The sequence below is a fragment of the Vombatus ursinus genome, unplaced genomic scaffold, assembly GCF_900497805.2.
Source record: "Vombatus ursinus unplaced genomic scaffold, bare-nosed wombat genome assembly UNPS02014807.1, whole genome shotgun sequence".
NCBI lineage: Eukaryota > Metazoa > Chordata > Mammalia > Diprotodontia > Vombatidae > Vombatus > Vombatus ursinus.
Window position 1 is genome coordinate 58991072 of NW_020954585.1, and position 20511 is coordinate 59011582.

Below are 20511 nucleotides of genomic sequence, written 5' to 3' on the forward strand. Positions count from 1 at the left end.
GTATCAAGAGGCAATGTTGCGTTTTGTCCTAGACTTATGATCAAGAAGTCCCACCTTAGATACTTAATAGATGTATGCTGGCTAAGTCACTTAAGCTTCTTGAGGCTCAATTTTCTCCAACTGTAAAATGGGTATGATAAAAATGGTGCCTATATAATAAGGGTGATAAGGGGGGATGGAGCAGCTAGGTGGCACAGTGGATGGAGCACCAGACCTAGAGTCAGGAAGACTCATTTTCATGAGTTCAAATCTGGCTTCAGACACTTGCTAGCGGTATGACCCTGGGCAAGTCATTAACTCTGTTTGCCTCAGCTCCTCATCTGTAAAATGAGCTGGAGAAGCAAATGGTGAACCACTCCAGCATCTTTGCCAAGAAAACCTCAAATGGAGGGGGGAGGGGGTGTATTATGAGGATCGAATTACTCTTTACATACATACAATATATGTAAAGTACTGTAAGCTATTTCTTATCTCTATAGATCTTTAGGTCAGGGTTCTTTAACGGAGAATATCTTTTCTGAGTAGTTTGTTTTAAGTTCCATTTTCCTTTGTTTTTTCAATAATATTTTCTTCATTTCATTTTGTGAACGTTTGCTTCCAAAGGGAACTGGTGTCAGAATACTGGGCTCTGTTGAGCTGAGTGATTTTCCCGGATATGAACTAGAGAAGTAAGAAATCCCCCCAAAGTGGTTTTATACTATGTATTGGTACTCCCTGATGTAAGTTCTACATAATATACATCATTTTATAGATACACTTTGTCTCTGACCCCCAAAATTCCCACCTTATTCATTAGACTTAGCTCCAAAGGACTTTTGCTTTTTTCAAAAAATCAAATCTTCCCTCAAAGAATGACTATTTGACACCACTTAAGTATTGAAAAGAATGTGGCACAGTCACCAAAGGTACTGATATTTTAAGTAATAATAGCATCATTGGAATGAATCTATGACTTCTGAAATAATGACATTGTCCTGATTGGTGAGTGCTTCCATTATATCCATTGTCTTGATAGCTTCCCTGATGCATCACATACCCTTTGCTGGACCCCTTTGTACAACTTCTCCCCCGCTCTCCAGTTTGGAAATCATAATCATAATCAGATTAAGATTATATATACAGGTATAAGATTATTACTGCCCTATGGCTCCCCTCTATACCATACCTGTGACAGCACAAACTGAAATACTTCTCCTTGGTCACTGTTCTCTTATACTCAATCTTATACCGTTCTCTTATATTCAACAAGTCAAGTCAGTTAAAATTTATTAAATACGTATTATGTGCTAGACACTACAAAGTGCTGGAAATACAAATACAAGCAGAAAAATAGACCCTGACCTCAAGAAGCTTACATTCTAATGGGAGAAGACAACACATAAAAGGTAGCTGAGATGGTGGTGGGGAAGATATCCTAAAAAAAAAAAAGTCTAGGACAGTCAGGATTGCAACCTGAAGAGGAGTGAAGACACGGATGGCATGGGGTTCCTCTGTAAAACGGAGGTTCTAGAGGGAACCAGTCAATCAGAAGCAGGAACCTCCAGGGTAGAGGATACTTCCATTGTGTGAAGTCCAGAGTTTGAGTGAACTTCCAGGGGGAAAGAAGTTTCTAGGGCAATGTTGAAAAAATTAGGGGAGGAGAGTCAGGAGTGCAGCCTGGAAAGGAATGTACTATTTTCCCCTTTTAGATGTATGGTCTTTTTGCATTTATTTAGCTTTGTAAATTCTGGTCTGTTTGTTTAAAAAAAAAATCTGTTATGTTACTTTTATAATTGTACTAAGTAATTCAGTTTAGAAATTCAATTCAAAACATTTCTTGAAACCCTACAATGTGTTAGGTACTAAGAAGGATATAAAATGAAAACGTAGTCTCAGACCTCAAGAAGCTTATGGTCTACTAAGAGAGACAAGACATATACACAAGTGGGGCAGCTAGGTGGCGCTGTGGATAGAGCACCGGCCCTGGATTCAGGAGGACCTGAGTTCAAATTTGGCCTCAGACACATAATACTAGCTGTGTGACCCTGGGCAAGTCACTTAACCCCATTGCCTAGCCAAAAAAAATGAAAATTAAAAAAAGACATATAAACAAGTATTAATAATACAAAGTTGAATAGGAAAAGACAAATGATATACCATGAAAATTCAGAGGATCAGAAAATTCAGAGGATCATAGAATTAATCATTGGAAGAGATTTCCAGATAGATATCACCTAGCCCAAGGGTTCTCAACTTTATTTGTGTCATAGTCCTCTTTGGCAATCCAGTGAAAACCAAAGACCCCTTCTCAGAAGAATGTTTTTAAATGCATGAAATAAAATGCATAGGATAACAAAGGAAACCAATCGTATTGATATCCAGCTATCCAAATATGTTTTAAGAGCAAGTCCATAGGTTAAGAACCCTAGGTTAAGAATCCTTGGTCTAGTCCAACTCACTCATTCCACAGATGAGGAAATTGAGGCTAGAAAAGTGAAGTGACTTACCCAAAGTTACAGAGTCAGTAAGGGGTATGCAAATTCTGGTTCTCTGATTCTAAATATAGCACACAAGGGATCAGGGAAGGCTTCATGGAGGAGATGGCATTTGAACCGGGCCTTTAAGGATGGCTAGAATTAACATTGGCATTTCGGTATATCCACAAAATTCTTACACCATTGTCTCCTCATGGTGCAGAAGTGATCCTTAGTTCTCAAAGGCCAGTGGAATACAAACTCTGGCAATTTCAAATTAGAAAGGTCTTAAATTTGAAGTGGCCAACAGGATCTTTGCTTGGTGTCTGAGAACCAGTCTAATTAAATATGGAAGGTTTATTACCAGAAGGTCAGCCTGAAGGCAAGGAATTTTTTTTTGCCCCAAGTAACCCCACAAAATGGGCAAAAAAATATAAAATGGGCCCCAGTTCTATTCAATGTCCCTTTGCTTTCATGTTATATAGTTCTTAAATCATCCATAAACATTAACTGCTAATACTCTTAAAATGCTTTTTTGTCTTTGTATTACCAGTGCAAAAGCACAGTATGTGGCACAGTCATTGTTGAATGAATAAATTAATGAATGAAAATAAAACTGACTATATTTTAACAGATAAGACACACATAACTACAAATATAACAGTCATTTCAGGATCTGCTATGTGCAGACAGATCGTTGACTGGTTAGAACAAAGGTAAGTACAAAATTGGGGGGAAGGGTAATGACAACAGAAACCTGAACTTCAATCTTATCTATTAAACAACCTGTCAACTCAAAAAAATGGACAAAAAAGGGAAGACATTAAATTAATATTATTTTTTAGAAAAATTAATCAGATGCAAAGCAGTTACCATAATAACAAAAAAAGTCTCAATATCACTTCAGCTGACAAATATTTAATCTTCTCGCCAAGCAAAGAGATGTACAGGCAAAGACAATGAAATTTTGCAATTCAAGCTCATTAGCAAAATATTATGGAGGAGGATGAGGAAGATGTAGCATTTTAAACAGTATTGCTGTAAAAATTGTCAAAAAACTTTTGAAGAAAAAAAATGAACCCATAGTGAGATCCAGGGAAACCAGATCGTCCTGAACACATCTATAGATGAAACTGAGAGAATGTCAACAAAAAAATGCAAAGTGGAACAGCTCTGCCAGGGTTTCTATAACAGTCTATTCTTATCAGCAATGATAATAGAACCACTACATTTTATTCTACCACCTCAATATCCAACATCTTATTTGAGGAAGTAGAAATAGTATTTAGGAAGATGAAGTTAAGATAAACAAACAGACCTGACCAAAAACACAAAATAGAAGTATGGGCTGAGGGCAATGCATTTTTAAAGGCACTCAGTAGTTAATTTTTAAGATATCTCAGAGGTCAAGATTCCAGAAGAATGGCAAAGGTCATAAACAATACTTCCAGCCTAATAATAATAAGTAAGTAAGACATCAGTGGCTATTAAACCATGCATCTTTTTTCATACTTCCATGAAATAGTTTTGAGAATTATCATGAGAAGTATTCTTGATGAAGACATAAAACAAAAGAGATATTACTTCATAGATAACTTTCTCCCTTAGGCCACACACTTCTAGTCATATATTTGAGACGCAGAGAACATAAAATAGCCCTATCATTGTGCCTATCATTTAAGCAAACAGTTTAGAATCATAGAATCAGAGATTAGATTTGGAAGAGTCCAACTAATTGTTTCATCAAAGAATGAAGGAACTAGGCCCAAAACGATTTACCCAATTTACAAACATAGCTCATATGTAGTAAATAGTAAGAACTGGGAGTCAAACCAGCTTTGCTCAATAAAACAAAATGCAGCCTTGAAGGAACACATCAAACAAGATGTCTCCCACATATACGAAAAAATTGTGCTAGAATCTACGACAGATGCAGATGCAGAAATAACGTTAACAGCCTACTAAGTAATGACTTCAAGCATGCTGTTAAACAGGGAGAAATATAATCAGTGGTGTCTTAAAAAGTGCCCTGTGTACATTCCAAACAAAAGAAGGCTTCTTTATTGATTGTAAGGTTTTCTAAATGATCCTCTTCAAAAATAATAGAGTGCTGATTGCATCAATTGTAGAACCACTACAAAGCCTACTCAGTGAAATCCACAGCATTGTGAAAAAAGATTGAGACACACTGGAAAAATAAAATCTATATTGCTGGTACTATGACATGCAGTCAGCCAGATGGCCTGTTGAGTAAGAGATTAGTCCTTCTAGATGTGTGTGTGTGTGTGTGTGTGTGTGTGTGTGTGTGTGTAAAAGACACTATCGTTTGACACTGAGATGGGTCCAGAGTTGGGTAGAAAGAGGAGGCTGAATTGGATGGCATTTGGAAAATTGCACAGTATATTGAACCTAAACTACTCACTGTCACAAAAACCCATTTCTCTTCAATACTAGTATTCTACACATGATACCACATAGCTGTTGTGGATCATAGAACACCATAATTTCAGAATCAAAATTACAAGTAACTCAAAGAAATAGAAACACATAATGTGGGTAGAAACAGGCTTCAGTCGGTGTGTTAACCAACAATGACTTACATGTGTGAAATTGGATAAAGAATGACTTAAAAAAGTAGGAAGAATTAGAAACCAAGATAGACAGCCTGGTGGCTAAATTGTTACCCTTAAGATACAACAACAACTGAAAAAAGACCTTTAGCATGTTGGATGAATCCTCTAGAAAGGATTTATGGGGGTAATGAATAAGAATCATATAGGTTAAAAGGACACGGATGCATTTTTATCTGCATTAGTAGAGGAGACACCCATACCCAGGAAATCAGGTATTGTAGATCTGTAGAATATTAAAACAAGAAGGATCCCTAAAAATCACTCACCTCAATGCTTTACTTCATTTTACAGGAATCTGAGGCTTGGAGAAAAGTGTCTTGTTCAATATTACACAGGTATTAATCAGGATTTAAACTCATCTTCTGAAATTAAATCCATTACTCTTTTCGTGAAACCTTGACTTCTTCCACTAAACTCAGTTGTTATCATTCAAAACTTAGCTAAAGAATAGTTTCCCCTTCTCATTTCAAGAACACTTTTTCTCTCCCCTACAGGACTTCTAAGGTACTCCAAGTGTCCTCTTAAAGAGTCTTGGCCCTTTTTCTACTGAAATTTTAAAACACAATAGAATAAATGCAGTTATACATTGGTTCCATCAAGGACATTTCAGCTGAGGTGAACAATATAAGTAAAGCCACATAGAGGCAGGAATGGACAAGTGGGTGAGGAGAGTGGCCTGACTAAAGAAGGCAGTGTGTGAGTAGAGGAGAAGCAAAAAAGAAGGTGTGGCCAAGCTATGAAGAGCCTAGACTTGATATTGGCAGGAAATAGAGAGACATGGATTTTTTTTAAACAGAGAAGTGACACGATAAAAGATTGTTTAATTAACCCTATTGATCATAGGATAGTGGAGGGTATTTATTTTTTACTTTGCATATGTAGCTTAATAAATAATTGTTGAATTGAATTTATAGGTAAGAAAACAGGCAGTTAAATGGCTTTCCCAGGGTCAAACAACAAGTAGAGAGCTAAGATTGCTTCAAAGGTCTCCTAACCCCTGGTATAATTCACTTTCCTCTGCTTTACACTATCTCTTTTAAGGGAAACTGGTCTAGCAGTAATACACAGAATGAGTTGGTGAATTGAAAGATTAAAGGCATGGAAAGGCAAGTTAAGAGACTTGCAATCAATCAAATGTAAGGTAATAAAGGTTGGACTAGGATGTGGCAATGGGAATGGAAAGAAGAGCCTAATATAAAAGACATTTTGAAGGGAAAATGTATAGCATTTGATAACTTATTGCATATGGAGGGTAATTAATTTCCTGTGTATCTTTCATCAAGTCACTTCATTCTCTGGGCCTTGGTTTCCTGATCTATAAAATGAGGGGCTTCAATTGGATGGCTTCTGAGGTCTCCTCTGCCTCTAAGTCTATGAAATTAGAAAATAGGATAATTCAGAGATTACTAAAATTGTCAGCTTGTCAGAGTAGTAGTAGGATTAACAGAGAAATTGACGTTAGGAGGAAAAGTAACTTTGGAGGGAAGAGAATTCATTTGTAGACATGGTGAGTTTGGGATAACCATGGGACATCAAAGTAGGTGATATGAAAGTGATGGGAGTGGACAGAATTGGAGATTCAGATTTAGAGTCATCAGAAATGATAGTAGACTCCTTGAGGGTGAATTAGGTCTCTCAAGGAAAGAATATAGAGAAAGGAGCAGAAGTCAAGACCCTTGTTAAATGTATAAAATTATGTTACTAGGGAAGAAAAGGGCCAGTGCAGAAGACAGCAGGGGAGATCATAGGAGAACCAGAAGAGTAGAGGGTTATAGAAAAACCAGGAATAAGAGAGTTTCACAAAAGAATGAATGAATGATGAAGAGTGTAATTCAGTAGGGAGATCAAGAAAGTCAAGGATAAGAAAGTAGCTATTATATGTGGCTAGATGAAGGTCATTGGAGAGCTTTGAAAGTCTAGTTTTCAGGACAATGAAAGCTAGATTACAAGAAGAAAGAAAGAAAAATTGCCAAAATGAGGGAAGATCTCTGTATACATAATCTAATGTATATTAAACTACCAGAACTGGGCAGTTGATGAGATGACAGATTGGAACCAGGCATGCGTGAAAATTCTGCTTTATTTCCAGAGCCTATTGCCATTCACAAAAACGCTTTCAACAGTAACAAAAAGCAAAGTGTGATTTTTCGGATCCCTATATAAGTTCCCTGACTTCCCTTAAGGTCCCAACAAAAATTTCATCTTCTATGAGAAACCTTTCCTAATCCCCCTTTATGCTAGTGTCTTGCCTTTATTGACTATTTCCAATTTATCCTGTATATATTTCATCTGTACATAGTTGTTTGTATATTGTTTCCTCCATTAGACTATGAGTTCCTTGAGAACAGAGACTGTCTCCTGTCCTTGTATCCCTAGTGCTTAGCATTGTACCTGGCATACAGTAGGTACTTAATAAATGCTTATCAACTATCATTTTAATTTTTCCTCATAGAATATGGGTAACAAGGTATAATAAACTATATTACTTCTTAGAAATAACATGACTGAAACCAACAAATATTTCCTATGTGGATCTTTTTTTTTAATCCAGACACTTAAAAACCATGAATTAATATAAGCATAGTACAACAGAAGGAAGGCTAGATTTGGAGTTAAAGGACCCGGTTCCCAGTTTCAGCTCAGCTACATGATTCCTGTGTGACACTGGCAAACCACTTTTTATCATCTCTCAGACTCATCTATGAAATGATGGAGTTGAATTTTGTGGTCTCTGAGGTCCCTGCCAGCTCTAAATCTATGATGGTCAACTTTCAGGGTCTGTGTTTGCAGTATTAGAATAGTTTGTCCCTCATCTGCCCAAATGTCTGTATGTACTCGTATATATGCAAACAACTGCAGCAACTTTCCATCCTTTCCTGTGGAATTCTGTTCCTTCCTTCATCCCTTTCTCCAATGATGTGCAAAGAGAAAGAAAGGGAACTCCTTCTCCCTTACTCTGTGACTTCATCCAAAACAGCCTTTTCTTTTTCCTCACACTTGACACCCCACTCCTTTCTCCATGCCTTTGCATTAGGGTCTGTCATGCCTGGAATGAATTCCCTCCTCACCTCCCCCAATGAAATTCATCTTTCCCTTCAAGACACAGTTCACTTTATATATCTGGGATTCTTAATCTGGGGTCCATGGACCCCTTCTTTGTATGAACTTCAGGGGATACAGGAACTTGGAAAGGGAAATAATTATATATTTGTTTTCATTCACCTTTAACTCAGGAGTTCATAATCTGGGGTTCATGAACTTTTTAAAAAATATTTTTGTTAACAGTTCTTCAATACAATTGGTTTCTTTTGTATTCCTATGTATTTTATTTTATGTATTTAAAACATTCTTTTGAGAAGAGATCCATAGGCTTTGCTGGACTGTCAATGGAGACCATGCCACAAAAATGGCTAAGAATCCCTGGACTAGATGAAACTTTCTTAATTCCCTCATAGACAGTGCTCTCCCTCTCAAACGATTTCTTATTTCACCATGTTGTGTTTATTTGTATTTATTTTATTTATATTTATTCTGTATTTACTTATATATGTACTTTTTGTCTCTCCCTTTAGGATGTCAATTTCTTGAGAGGAAGGATTATTTCATTCTTTTTATTTGTACCCCCAGAGCCTAGTCAGTCTGCCAAAAAAAGCATTTATTAAGCACCAGTGCCTGATACATAACAGATGCTTAATAAATTATTGTTGATTAATCAATTGATTGATTGAATTAGAGAGAAATAGAAGCAATAGAATAGAAACCCATGTCCTGATACTTCTGTTTGACCCCACATTGCTCTTTCCCTCAGAGTTGCCAGGCACAACTTTTATCCTTACTCCCCAAATTTCCTAAAGGGACCCCATCCCTGCTCCTTCTTACTCTATCTCATATAGCCTCTGTTCCACCTCCTCCCTCTCACCCTTCATCCCTTACCCTTCTCACAAGCTACAGATTCTGTTACCAATAGAACTTTGAACCTGAAGGAACCCCCAGATCTTCCACTGCAAGGGCTACATTGAGAGGAAATGTGTTGTTGTTCAGTCATTTCAGTCACATCCAACTCTGTGTGACCTCATTTGAGATTTCCTTGGCAAAGATGCTGGAACGATTTTGCCATTTCCTTATCCAGCCCATTTTACAGATGAGGAAACTGAGGCAAACAGGGTTAAATGACTTGCCCAGGGTCACACAGCTAGTAAGTATCTAAGGCCAGATTTGAACTCAGGAAGATGAGTCTTTCTGACTCCAGGTCCAACACTCTAGCCACTGTGCCACCTAGGTTCCTGGCATCTAGAGTTGAAGAACTGAAACTACATGGACCTATACAGCTGAACCTATCTATATGTTACAAATAAATGTGGGTTAGATGCTCTGGTGTCATTGGTAGAGGCAACAAAGAGAAATGCATAGCATACTAAACTTGGGGTCAGACAGACCTATGTCTAAATCTTGTCTCAGACACTTACTAGCTGTGTGGCATGGCTCAAGTCACTAAACCTTTCTGGGCCTCAGTTTCTTCACCTATAAAATGAATGCGTTGGCAAGGTTCCTTCTAGCTCTAAATCTATGATTCTATAAGTACTATATTTGGGGTACTTTTTTATGGGTTAGGGTCAGTGGGAAATGTGATGGATATGGAAACAAAAGTCTTGGGTTTGAATCCCAGTTCTGACACTGTGTGACCTTGGGCAAGTCACGTGGTGTAATACAAAGAATGCTGGATTTAGAGTCAGAGAACATCTTAGGTTCCAATCCCAGTTCTGCAACTTGCTACCTCTGTGATCTTGAATAAGTTATTTACCTTTCTAGGCCTGTTTCCTCATCTGTAAAATGAGGGACTGGGTCACAGGTTTAAAGCTGAAAGAAACCTGGAAGGCTTTCTAGCACAATCCACTCTTTTTACATTAGAGCAAACAGAGGCTCAGAGATTAAATTACACAGGGAATGTCAGAGATAGGATTTGGCCTGGGTCTTCCCAACTCCAGCTAACTGACCCTAACATCCTTCCTACCTCTAAATCTATTATTATTAACTCTCTGGGCATCAGTTTCCCTAACCATAAAACCAGTGAGTGGATTGAATTAAATGACCTCTAAGGTCCCTTCTGGCCTTAAGTCTAACAATATCTAACAATGCTCAGAATCAAGAGGTCTTTTCTAAGCAAAGGAAGGCTTATATGAACTGAGACAGAGTGGAATAATCAGAACCAGGAAAACAATATACAGGATGGCTACAATAACGTAATTGGCTACAATAATGTAAATGGAAAGAAAAAAATGAATGCCATATAATTCTGTTGATCATACTTGACCCTCCAGAAGAAGACTTGAGAAAATGAAATCTGTCTCCCCTCTATGCTGAGGTAGAGGCCTAGGGATATGAAATATTGCATATACTATTAGATACAGTATATGTGCTGGTTGATTTTGCTGAACTGCTGCTGGGTTTTTTTCCCAAGAGATTGGTGGTAGGATGGGAGAAAGGAAAGAAAAGTTTTGTGAAAGCAAAAGATATAAATAAAAATAAGATTTTTTCTAAAGCCCTTCCAAAAGTGCTCTAAATCACTTTTGACTGCAGAAATGCAAATTAAATACCACCTCACATCAATCAGATTGGCTAATATGATAAAAAAGGAAAATGATGAATGTTGGAAAGGATGTGGGAAAATTGAGACACTAATGCACCTTTGGAGTTGTGAACTGATCCAACCATTCTGAAGAACAATTTGGAATTATGCCCAAAGGGCAACCAAAGTGTGCATTCCCTTTGTTCCAGCAATGCCACTACTAGGTCTGTATTCCAAAGAGATCATAAAAAGGGAAAAGGACCCACATGTGCAAAAATATTTATAGCAGCCCTTTTCATGGTGGCAAAATATTGGAAGTTGAAGGGATGCCCATCAATTGGGGAATGGCTAAACAAGCTGTGGTATATGAATATAATGGAATACTATTATTCTAGAAGAAATGATGAACAGGCAGATTTCAGAAAAACCTGGAAAGACTTGTAAGAACTGATGCAAAGTGAAATGAGGAGAACCAGAAAAGCATTACACAATATCGGCAGTATTGTGTGATGATCACCCATGAATGACTTAGCTCTTCTCAGCAACACAATAATCTGGGACAAAAGTACAAAGGACTCACAAAGGAAAATGCTATCCATATCCAGATAAAGAACTAATGGACTCTGAATGAAGAGTGAAACATATTTTTTTTCACTTGATTTATTCTTTCTCATGGTTTATTTTTTTCTTTTGATCTGTTTCTTCTTCCGCAACTGTGATGAATATGGAAACGTTTTACATGATAGCACACGTATAAACTATATTAAACTGCCTACCGTTTCCAGAAGAGGGGAATGAAGGAGGGATAAAAATTTGGAATTCAAAATCTTGTAAAAATGAATGCTAAAAATTTTCTTGACATGTAATTGTGGGGAAAAAATACCATTTTTTAAAAATTAACAAAAAATAAAAAGCCCTTTCTAATCCAAAACAGTGTAAAACAGGCTACAGGGCAGCTAGGTGGTGCAATGGATAGAGTGTTGTGCCTGCAGTTAGGAAGATTCTTCCTGAGTTCAAATCTGGTCTCAGATGCTTACTAGCTGTGTGATCCTGGGCAAGTCACTTTACCCTGTTTGCCTCAGTTTTCTTATCTGTAAAATGAGCTAGAGAAGAAAATGGCAAACCATTCTAGTATCTTTGTCAAGAGAACCCCAAAATGGAGTCAAGAAGAGTCAGACACAACTAAAATGACTGAACAAAAAAAAAAAAGTAGGCTAGGATAAGCTAAGGTACTGAAGATTCAAATCTATATTCTACCTCAAACTATAAAGTCTGACAAACTACGATGTTATATCTTTATACTCAATTAGCCATGCTCTGGCACCGTCTCTGGGAAGAAATCACAGCAATGAGACTGGAGGGGAGAAAGTGATTATCTTCATTCCCTTAATTCAAGTCAGAATTTCTTTGGTACAATGAACTGAATATCTCCATATGCACTATAAAACATTCTTGGAATAATTCTACTTTCCACTCCTCACCTGCCATGAATCTGAATTGCAGCTTTATGAAATATGAAGTGATTCTTCCTTTATAGCCTTATATTCATCTTCAGATTTCTTGGCAGATAAGTCACTTGAAGCTATTTTATTATTTCCAAGAAACCGTTACAGGATCTTTCTACCTACCTTCAGTTATCAAAAAAAGAGATCAGAAATAAAGCATGTCAAAAATGTATGAAAAGACTTTTTTTTTTCCCTAGGTAGAGTACTGTTTCTTTGAAATGTAGCTATTTTCCAGAATCTGATCTTTTGAAAGTTTCAATGCTATTATTGATGATTATTTTTCAATTGAGCTGAATATTGGGAAAAGAATATAAGGACACATTCTTCTGCCAGGGCAGGATAAATTTGCCAAAATCAGCCAGGCAAATTCCCAACATACCAACCAATTAGTCCTTCAATTAACAAATCTGTATTAAGAAGCTACTGTGTCACAGGCACTGCTAAGCCCCAATTATGCAAAAATGCCTCTGCCTTCAAGGAGATGACATTCTATCAGACCACTCATAAAATAACGTATGGAGTCAGGTCACAGGGGAAACTTGGTGGTTCAGTTCAAAAATGGTCTCAGGCACTTACTAGCTGTGTGACACTGAGGAAGTCCCTTAACTTCTGCCTTAGTTTTCTCATCTGTAAAAAGGGGATAATAATAGCACCTACCTCCCAGGGTAGCTAGGTTGCTCAGTGGATAGAGCGCCAGGCCTGGAGTCAGGAAGACTCATTTTCATAAGTTCAATTGTAGTCTCAGATACTTACTAGCTGTGTAACCCTGGGCAAGTCACTTAACCCTGTTTGCCTCAGTTTCTCGTCTATGAAATGACCTGAAGAAGAAAACGGTAAACCACTCCAGTATCTTTGCCAAGAAAACCCCAAACAGGGTCACAGAGAATCCAACGCAATTGAAAAACAACAAATCCAGGGTTGCTGTGAGCATCAAATGAAATAATAATTGTAAAGCACCAGGCATATAGTAAGCACTATGTAAATCTTAGCTGCTATTATTATTACAAAGGCCTGACTTGCCTGCAAATAATTCCCCTTTTCAGTCTTTAAGGAAAGCTTTACTACATGCAGAAGACAGAGGAGGCTGCTCTTATGGAATTGCTTTTATCTATTGCAGAAGCTTTCTCACTGCTCTTCCCCCCTAAAGTCTCTCCCCACCCCAATTCATCCTCCAGTCAAGTGCCAAAGTGATTTTTATCTTTTTAATTTCTTTTTTTTTTTTTTGAGATTTGGACTCCCTAACTTGGTCAGGCTGGAAGTGCAGTAACCGTTCATGGGACTGATCCTTCTACAATTAGCACAGAAACTTTGGCTGGCTCCATTTCTGACCTGGGCTACTTTGCCCTTCCTTAGGTGACCTGGTCCATTCCCTCCCCTCCTCTCCTCTCTGCCACTATCCTATTGGTATTAGACTTAGTTTGGTCTCAGATTGACTTTAACACTCTACTGCGGCCCAGAACTCCTAAGCCCAAGGGTTCCTCCCACCAGCAGAACCTCCTTGTAGATGAGATTACAGGAGAGGGCTTCCACTCCTAGAAAAAGTGATTTTCCTCAAGAGTAGGTCTAACTGTATTATGCACCTGTTCCATGAGTTCCAGTGGCTCCCTATCACCTCCAAGATCAAATATAAACTGTTCTGTTTAGCATGTAAAACTCTTCATAGCCTAGCCCCTTCCCACCTTTCCAATCTTCTTATACATTAACTTCCCTCCACACATTTTTGTGATCCAACAATACTAGCCCACTTGTAATTTCTCAAACATTACACTCCATCTCCTGATGTGGTTTAGGGGTTCAGGGGTTCTGGGACCCCAAAATCACAAGATGTGGGTCCTGCCCAAAAGAATTTGACCCAAGCCTTCAGCCAAAGACAAGGTTTATTAGAACATCCGCCATATTGGGCAGACTCTTCAGGAGTCTGAACATTAGTAAGCTATTGGCTAGATTTTAAGAATCCGAGCAGTGGCTAGATTATAAGAATCAGAACATCTTAATGGAGACAAGATGGACCTTATATACAGAAAGACTATGGGAGGGATGTAGGAGTGGCCAAGTAGTCTATGACGTAATAGAACTCCAGGGGTAGCCAAGGGAGAATGGAGCCTAGATAGGATTAAGGATGGGAAGTGGCCTGGGGCCATAGGGAGGTATGGAATTATAGCCTCAGGAGAATGCCAGAGATCTGGCCATGTGGGAAAGTCCAGGGTTTCCTTTTAGGGGTCTAGATCCCATCCTCATCACTTCCATCTCCATACCTTTGTACTGGCTATCTCCCAGACCTAGAACACTCTTTCCCCTTTACCTCTACCTCTTTAATTTTCCCTCATTTTCTTCAAGATTCAGCTCAAAACTCATTCTTTCTTGGTCTCCCCCCTCCCCAGTTCCCACCCCGCCCCACCCCACCCAGTTGTTTATAGCTCTCATTTCATATTATCTTCCATCTATTCTGTCTCCCTCCCTCCCTCCCCTGCTTCCTCCTTCTTTCCCTCCCTTTTTCTCCCTCCCTTCCACTCCCCCATACATATATATGTGTACATACATGTCATTTTACAGTTGTCTGACTCTTCGTGACCCCATTTGGGGTTTTCTTGGCAAAGATACTGGAGTGGTCTGTCATTTCCTTCTCCAGCTTATTTTACAGATGAGGAAACTGAGGCAAGCAGGGTGAAGTGACTTGCCCAGGGTCACATAGCTAGTAAGTGTCTGAGACCAGATTTCAGGAAGAGGAGTCTTCCTGACTCCAGGCCTGGCACTATCTACTATGCCACCTAGCTGCCTATAAATATATATATATATATATATATATATATATATATATATATATATATATAAATAAAATATAAATATACATGAACATACATGTATGTACTCACATATATGCATGTGTATATATACATGTGTGTTTTTAACATGTGTAATTTTTTGTATGTTCTCTTGTCATTAGAATGTATGTTCCCTGAGGGCAGGGAAAGTTTTTTCACCTTCCTTTATATCTTCAGAGCTGAGCACACACAGTTGTCACATAGTAAATAATTAAATGCCTATTGATTGACTGATCAATTTGAGGAGCCTCCAAAGACAATATTCCCCTTATTGCTTGTCCCTATGCCTAACATTCCACCGTTAGAGTCATTCCTTTGTGTCTTGAAGGCTTTTCTCCAAAGGCTCCTTATTTAAGTGCAAGTACCTCTCTAAGAAGTAACACTTAAGATATTCAACTAATTCCTTAAAAGGAATGAATTAAAAGCTAGCTGAGCTCTGAGGCCTGCAGACATGGGACACTGAAGACAAAACTCCTCAACTTCAAAATTTTGCCCACAACTGGTCACTATCAGCCATAATGTGAAAATTTCTTTTCTTCTTTAAATCACTGCTCTAGCAAATTACTAATTATCAATTTCTCCTAGCTCAGGACATATTGATAAATAAGAGGAAGAGTTAGAAAGTATATGATTTGACTGATCACTTATATACTTAGAGCATATACTTTCAAGGATATGTAGATATAGATAGATATGCTTCAATCTGCATTCTGGGTCCATCACCTCTGTATCTGGAGGAGGGTAACATATTTCATTAAAAGTTCTCTGTATTTGTGGTTTTTGTGTTGATCAGAGTTCTTAAGTTTCTCAAAGTTGTTTGCCTTTACAATATTTTTATTGTATAAATTATTATATAAATTGTTCACCTGATTCTGCTCACTTTATACTGCATCAGTTCATACAAGTTTTCACAGGGTTATCTAAAACCACTCCCATCAACATTTCTTACAGCACAAAAGTATTCTATACATTCATATGCCATAACTTGTTCAGCCATTCCCCAACTGATGCCATCCCTCTTAGTTTCCAATTCTTTGCCACCATGAAAAGAGCTGCTATAAATATGTTTGTACATATGGATCTTTTTCCTCTTTCTTTGATTTATTTGCAATATAGACCTAGGAGCAATATCACTGGATCAAAGGATATGCACAGTTTAATAGCTTAAATAAATTATCTTACTCAGTAGGAAATTAGGAGGGAAAGGGGATAATAGAAGTGGGGGAGTGATAAAAGGTAGGACAGATAAAAGAAGGCAGTGGTCAGAAGCAAAACGGACTTTAGAGGAGGGACATCCTAAAAGGAAAGAAAATGATAAAGAGAAGAAAAAAGGGTGGAGGGAAATGCATAGCCAGTAATCATAACTATGAATGTTAATGTGATGAACTCACCCACAAAATGGGTATATAGCAAAGTGTATTAGAAACTAGAATCCAACAATATATTGTTGACAAGAAACACACATGAAACAGAGAGATACATACAGAGTTAAAACAAGGGGCTGGAGCAGAATCTTTTATGTTTCAGCTGATGTAAAAAAGACAATGGTAGCAATCATGATCTTAGACAAAGCAAAAAAAATAGACCTAATTAAAAGGGATAAGCAAGAAAACTACATCTTGCTAAAAGGAACTATAGATAATGAAGTAATACAATACTAAATACACCAAATGGCATAGCATCCCAATTCTTAAAGGAAAAGTTAAATGAATTACAGGAGGAAATAGATAGTAAAACTGTACTAATGAGGACCTCAACTTCCCCTCTCAGAACTAGATAAATCCAAACATAAAATAAATAAGAAAGAAGTCAATGAAATAAATAGAATCTTAGAAAAGTTAGATGTGATAAACTTCTGGAGAAAATTAACCAAGAATAGAAAGGAACATACCTTTTTCTCAGTTGTATATGACACCTTGATGTATTAGGGCATAAAAACCTAAGGCAAACCTAAGGCAAAAATGTAATAAATGTACCCTTTTCAGACCATAATGCAATAATACAATAAGATATTACCATAATGCAATAAAAATTACATTTAATAAAGGGCCGTGGAAGAACAGATTAAAAATTAATTGGAAACTAAACAATCTACTTTTAAAGAATGAGTGGGTCAAAGAATAAATCATAGAAACAATCAATAATTTCAATAAAAAGAGTGATAACAATGTGACAGCATTTCAAAATTCATGGGATGCAGACAAAGCAGCACTTAGGGGGAAATGTCTATCTCTAAATATGTACATCAGTAAAAGACAGAAAGAGTAGATCAATGAATTGGGTGTACAACTAAAAGAACTAGAAAAAGAACAAATTAAAAATCCCTAATTAAACACCAAAACAGAAATCCTGAAGATCAAAGGAGAGATTAATAAACTTGAAAGTTTAAAAAAATTCAATAATAAATAAAACTAAGAATAGGTTTTATGAAAAAATAATAAAATAGATAAACAACTGGTTAATTTGACTTTTGAAAAGAAGAAAACCAAATAACTAACATCAAAAAAATGAAAAGGGTAAATGCACCACCAATGAAGATAAAATTAAAGCAATTATTAGAACTTATTTTGCCCAATTGTATGCCAGCAAAACTGACAATCTAAGTGAAATAGATGCATATTTATGATAATACAAACTTCCCAGATTAACAGAAGAGGAAATACAATACTTAAATAACCCTATCTTAGAAAAAGAATTTGAACAAGCCATAAATGAGCTCTCTAAGAAAAAGTCCCCAGGACCTGATGGATTCACAAGTGATTCTACTAAACATTTAAGAAACAATTAATCTCAATACTATATAAATATCATATACTATATAAACTATTTGAAAAGAGAGGTAAAAATTCCTTTTATGACATAAATGTAGTTTTGATACCTACACCAGGGAGAGCAAAAATAAAGAAAGAAAACTATAGACCAATTTCCTTAATGAATATCTACACAAAAATTTCAAATAAAATGCTACCAAGAAGATTACAGCAATATATCACAGAGATCATACACTATGACTAGGTACCAGGAATGCAGAGCTGGTTCAATATTAAGAAAACTATCAGTATAATTAACCATCTCAATAACAATTTAAAAATCATATGATTATATCAATATATACAGAAAAAAAAAACTTTGACAAAATACAACACTCATTCCTATTTGAAAAAAAATGGATAGCATAGGAATAAATGGAAACTTTCTTAAAATGATAAGGAGTATTTATTGAAAACCAATAGCAAGCATTAACTGCAAACTTGAAACCTTCCCAGTAAGATCAGGGTAAAAGCAAGGATGTCTATCATCACCACTATTATTCAATATTGTACTAGAAATGCTAGATAAAGCCATGAGAGAAAAAAAAGAAATTAAAGGAATAAAATTAGGCAATGTAAAAACAAAACTATCACTCTTTGCATATGATATGATAGTATACTTAGAGAACCCTAGAGTATCAACCAAAAACCTAGTTGAAACAATTAACAACTTCTACAAAATTGCAGGATGTAAATAAACCCACATAAATCATCAACATTTCTCTATACTACCAACAAAACCAAGCAACAAGAGATAGAAAGAGAATTTCCATTTAAAATAACTTCAGCTATTATAAAATACTTGGGAGTCTACCTGCCAAGACTAACCCAGGGATTATATGAATACAATTGCAAAACACTTCACACAAATAAAGACAGATTTAAATAATTGGAGAAACTAATTGCTCATGGCTAGGCTGAATCAATATTATAAAAATGACAATTATACCCAAGTTAATTTACTTATTCAGTGCCATACCAATAAAACTATGAAAGAATTATTTTATAGAACTAGAAAAATAATAGCAAAATTCATCTGGAAGAACAAAGATCAAAAATAACAAGAAATATGAATGAAAAATGAAATTAAATGAAAAAATGTGAAGGAAGGTTGTCTAGCAGTTGCAGATTTCAAACTATATTACAAAGTATTAATCATCAAAACCATATGGTAGTAGCTAAGAAATAGAGTGGTGGATTAATGGAATAGATTAGGTACACAATACACAGTAGTAAATGACCATAGTAAGCTAGCTTTTGGTAAATCCAAAGACCCAAGCTTTGGGGGCAGAAACTCAACATTTGACTAAAATTGTTGGGAAAATTAGAAAGTAGGCTGGCAGAAACTATGAATAGACCAACATCTCAAACTATATACCAAGATAAGGTTAAAATGGGTAAATGATTTTGACATAAAGGGTAATATCATAAATTAGGGGAGCATTGAAAAATGTACCTGTCAGATCAACAGAGAAGGGAAGTACTTTACCCAGCAGTAGGGCTGGCACATAATTAAGAAGTAAAACAAGCTTTCTCCCAATACTTCTTTCCATGTTAAGCTATTTAAAGTACATTCAAATTTGAATTACCAGTGATATTTTTTAAGCTGCAAATATGGTCTTGTGAACCTCTAAGCAAATCTCATCAGGTATAACACCAGTCTAACTCTAGACTTTCACTTTGTAAGATCCATTAAATTAGGAACTGCACAATTCATTTCATAATAGCTAGATGGCTGTCTCTTTGACCTTTTTTGGATGTGGACAAGGATGTGCTTCCTTTGCAAATTTTTACAGGTGCAAGTGTCATCCTTCCTCAGAGGAATGCAAAAGAATTGAGATTGCTTGCTCAAAAGTATGTACATGCCTACACATTTTTTTGTTGTTCAGTCATTTCAGTCATGTCTGATTCTTTGTGACCCCATTTGGAGTTTTCTTGGCAAAGATACTGGAGTGATTTACCATTCTCTTCTCCAGCTCATTTTACAGATGAAGAAAATGAGGCAAACAGAGTTAAGTGACTTACCCAGGGTCACACAGCTGGTAGGTGTCTGAGGCTCAGGAAGACCAGCTTTCCTGACTTCTGGCCTGGCACCCTATCCACTGCACCACCTAGCTGCCCTCACACATTTATATATAATCATATTAATCATTGAGGCATTTTTCCCCACTTTGAGATCTTTGCATTTTGGAGGTTTATGCCTTGCTCCTCTATATAATATGAGCTAGCATTGATATATAGAATCTCAGGGGGAATAAAACTATAAATATCTCCTGCAGGGGGCCTTTGATCCTCACTTATGAGAATAACCCAAGACCTTTACTCCTGGCAATGGCCAGGCAATTTTAGAGGCAGTACTCCCTGGAAAGAATCATGCTTACAGTGATCAGTTACTATCCTGTACACAGATATAAAAGGTAGGTAACACAGTTGATAGAGCATTAGATTTAGAGCCAAAAGACATGAATGCAATCCAACCTCAAACACTAGCTCTGTGACCCTGGGCAGGTCATTTAAGAAAATCAAGATGAGAAAAGAAAGGAGGAAAATATAAATTAACACTTCTTGGAAAAGGGTAGCACAAGTGAATTTTACCCAGTAAACAGCTGAATGAGAGGGAGAGAACAATGAGAGTTTTGAAACCATCTTTTACATGAGCAGAGGAAGGAAGGAAGGAAGGAAGGAAGGAAGGAAGGAAGGAAGGAAGGAAGGAAGGAAGGAA